This window comes from Carassius auratus, linkage group LG28B (assembly GCF_003368295.1).
Source record: "Carassius auratus strain Wakin linkage group LG28B, ASM336829v1, whole genome shotgun sequence".
Lineage (NCBI taxonomy): Eukaryota > Metazoa > Chordata > Actinopteri > Cypriniformes > Cyprinidae > Carassius > Carassius auratus.
In genome coordinates this window covers 2,961,447-2,965,092 of record NC_039293.1, presented here as the reverse complement: position 1 = coordinate 2,965,092, position 3,646 = coordinate 2,961,447, and positions in this window count along the sequence as shown.

Here is a 3,646-nt window from a genome sequence, read left to right as displayed (position 1 = left end):
AGAACTTCTAAGTATTACAGTTACAATTCTATATACAAGCAAAACATGAGGGCTTGTATCATAAAAGTTTCAAAACTCTGCTCTCTGTTGTCACATCCTTGTCTTTTTTTGTCATATTGCCTGTGAATAATTTTGCAATCACGAACAATGACGTATATAAGTATAGTAAATAAGTATATTAATTTACTTTAATTAATAATTAAAGTAATTTATAATAATCTACTATTATTTTTACATATCCATTAACATTTACAGTTATTATATGTATTATTTATTGTATTTATTTATTGATAGATTAATTTTCTTATTTATTAAAAATGATATGTTAAGTGAATAATTAACAATTTAATTGTTCATAATAATACAGCAGTTTATAATTTATACAGAAATGATTTCAATGTATTAGTATATTAAGAAATTAACAATAACCAATATTATTAAATGCTGTAAAAGCAGTGTTCATTGTTACTTCATGATACCTAACGCATTAAATTACTAATGTTAACTTTATTGTAAAGCTCTACCAATTTAGTTGTTCTCTCTTTTAAGGAAATGGTCAAGATGTCAGAGATTTAACTAAAATAAACTAAAATAAATGAGTTTGATTGGACACCCATTTTTATGATGAAATTGAATAAAACCACAAAGCACTGAATAAAAGAAATGGCTTTAGAGGAAAACTGATGGATTTTTGTGGAAGAGTTTTGGTGTAATAAACATCAACATTTAGTGTAACGATGAGATAGATGATAATACCACTAAATCAGGTCAATGGTTTCTCTGTGTGATGCATACAATTACTGGCCAACACTCAAACACTAAAATTACTGGAGCACAATTGTTGATTTAAAGGCTGCTAAGTGGACATCCCTTCAGAAGCATCTCCTGGATCCAGAACCTCCGAGGTTTGAGCTCGTTTTCCTCTCATGCCTTTATTCCTCTCCATTGTTCAGTGAAATCCCCCTCCATCCTTCTCTTTCACATTTGCGGTTCATACTATCCACAGGCCTCATGCGGAGCTCAGTGTTCACAGCATTCTTCTGTCATTATTCTTTCATTTTCTCTATTTGTCTTCATCATTCCAGTCTTCCCAGTCCCCATCTTCTCTATCAGCGATGCTAGCATCAGCATTCCTGTGGTCCGTGGCCCCGGGGCCGGATTCAAACCCTGCGAGAGGACAATCTGTACAACTCAAGCCCCTTTCAGAGTCTAAGCAGGGTGTGTATATGGGGGAAATGTCTTTACTTGAGAGACATCTCTATTCTGATATCTTGAAAAACGCTTGAACTGCTGGTGAACTAGCTTTTGCTGCAGGAAATCTGATAAGAGCAAAGGCAAAATCTCCTCCAGCGTAACCGTGAGTCATGTGATGTGGTGGGATGTTGGCGGTCTGTTTTCCCGCTACTGTATCAAACAACTGCCTCAGGTCACAAAGAACTTACAAGCTAGTACAAATAGTCAATAAAACAAGATGCATTCTTATAAAACTTGAGCTATTTTGCATTAAACTAAGCGGTAATCTGCGTTCACATAGTTGCATTGTTTTTAGTATGAATATATTTTTCAGTCTTTGATTAAATTTGCTTATTTTTGTTTAGTAATTAGATTATTTTTTCTTTACTTGAAACAAAAAAAAGCTAAATCATAATGTCAATATTAAATGGAAAACCTGAAACTTAAAAAAAACAACAACAACAACAAAAAAAGCTTAACTTAAAGATACTAAAATTATAAAATAAATATAAAGCTCATAGAAATATTGCAAAAACTTCTAAAACTAATGGCAAATAAATAACAAATACAATACGTTAGTAGTAATATGAAGTAGTGATATTAATAAAGCTAAAGCTGAATTCAAAATCAAGGCTAAAAAAAAAAAAAAATTTAGTTTGAAGTTTAAGTTTGAAGAACAAGCAAAAAAGCTGAAATAAAAAGCTAAATAGAAATATTTGAGAAGAAGCCAATAACTGCCAATAACTGAAATATAATAACTTGAATTTGTAGTACTTAAATTATTAAAATTAAATCTAAAATAAAATTAGTTTTAGTCTAATATTTCTAAAAAAAAAAACATTTTTTATAGTAAATTACAAAATTAAAAATGGTACTAAAAACTATAAAACATATTAAATTAAAATTAAATTAAATTAAATTAAATTAAATTAAATTTAAAACATATATAAATAATACTACAATAACACTCCCTGGTGCCAGTTATTGATGAAATAAGTGTGCACAATATATTGAAATTATATTGGTTTTATTTTATTCTTATTTTTTATTTTTTTTATGTTTATTTGATGTAAATATGAAAATGTTCTGCCTATTTAACAATTCACTGTTGCATCCCAAAATGGTTAGAGGGTTAGCAGGTTAGATCATTTCTTTAGACTTATTTTTCATAATTCAGTTTCAGTCTTTTTAAAGCACATTTTAAATACTCTGTCTTATAAGGCACATTATAATGTCTACATTCTTAAGGTGGCATACAATCTTTTCATTTGAGTTTTTAGTGCCTGTAGGTTTGCTGTAACAGTAACGGCAAGAATGAGGCATAAACCAGGACAAAAATGTGTGTGTGGTGGGGGGGGGGTGTCTTTTCATAAGACACACGACCCTGTGTGTCAAGGCCTGGCGTCATCACTCTCGAATTGAGTTTGAAAAACAAAACCTGTGCAGCTTGACTTATTAAAAAAGAAAAAGAAAAAAAAAAGCAGAACAATATTTACTCAGCAGTAATTTTCTGAGGAATTTTTGGAAGATAATTTGAAAAAGTCAGCTTGGGTGTCTACAATAGTCCCTTTGAGCCGCTCAGTTTGAGTCTAGCTTTGGAGCGCGGCCAGTGGACCAGCTCTCTTAAAATCACAGAATAAAGGAGGCCTTTTATTGAAAAGCTGGAAAACAGATGCACATACACACACATTCAGATGGCCACCACCATCCACACACACACACGCGTGCGCCTGTTCCTCTGACTGACGTGCGCTTTATACCCTTTCTGGCCAAATTTGCCTCCATCTGATGCCTTGGCTGTTGTTCTCTAGCTGTGTGAGTTTTTTGTTGTTTTTAATTGTTTGACATGATTCCACTCATTACAAATGGAAATGCTATTAGTGCTGGACGGCGGTGGGCTGTTTTATGTGTTTGTGTTGTTAAACAGGTTTAATATACAACAGATTGCAGCTGGATGCTTGCAGATAAGCAGATTCTGGAGCTGGTGGGAGTGTATGTTGCAAACCCGTCCAAATATACCTGTAAAACAGGTGGGTGGTCAGTCTAAGGATGTGCGTATTAACAAACAATGCTCATTAGCTTCAGTCCAGTGACGTAGATGGAGGCCAAACGGCACCTATTGGATTAAGTGATTGTTGTTTTTAATAAAAATTCCTGTTTACCTCAAGCTTTCTCCAGAAAGGGAAAATCTATTACCTTTCCCTGGCACTCAAACCCTAAAATTCCTCATAAAAGTTTGCTTTGGGTGGCGTGCTTGCAGATGGTGTTGAAGATGCTAGAGCTCGCTCTCAGTGTGCAAACTTCTCTGGAGAGAAGAAAAAAAAAAAAAGTGTTTTCGTCTATAAAATCTTATTACCAAAAACACATTAAATGCATTCAACGTCAGTGAATCTAATTGACAAGTTAGCTTGAG